Source organism: Penaeus monodon, chromosome 24 (assembly GCF_015228065.2).
Source record: "Penaeus monodon isolate SGIC_2016 chromosome 24, NSTDA_Pmon_1, whole genome shotgun sequence".
In the NCBI taxonomy this organism is placed as follows: Eukaryota; Metazoa; Arthropoda; class Malacostraca; order Decapoda; family Penaeidae; genus Penaeus; species Penaeus monodon.
In genome coordinates, this window is record NC_051409.1 from 34334461 (window position 1) to 34334825 (window position 365).

A 365-nucleotide genomic window follows, 5' to 3' on the forward strand; every position below is an offset into this window, starting at 1 on the left:
ACCCAATGAGCAATTTTCACAGTTCACTGCATACATACAAAACCATACTCTAAGATACTCATGTTTTGCTTCACCAATAAAGCTACACTAAAAACAATAAAAACCGGGCAAGAATCACAAATGCAATCAAATTAATATTCCTAAAAATACTGCAAATCTCATTAGGGCTGATAAAGACCTACAGACCTATATGATGGAACAGAGAAGACAAGTTGAGTGCTTAAAAAGGCTAATGCTTGGGAAATAATTCACTGTTATAATTGGTTACTGAAGTTAATCCTTTTCACTTAATCTTGGCACAATTTAAAGGTTAAATATTGTTAAATAATGTTCCAAAACTATTTTCTCTGGAAATATTTGCTTCA

General features: G+C 31.8%; 1 protein-coding gene across 1 annotated transcript in view; it reads right to left on the reverse strand.

Annotated features, from left to right (window-relative positions):
• The window catches only part of LOC119588734 (lethal(2) giant larvae protein homolog 1-like), a gene marked incomplete in the record, with an annotated part of 77754 nt that overhangs the window by 5912 nt on the left and 71477 nt on the right, over positions 1 to 365 (reverse strand).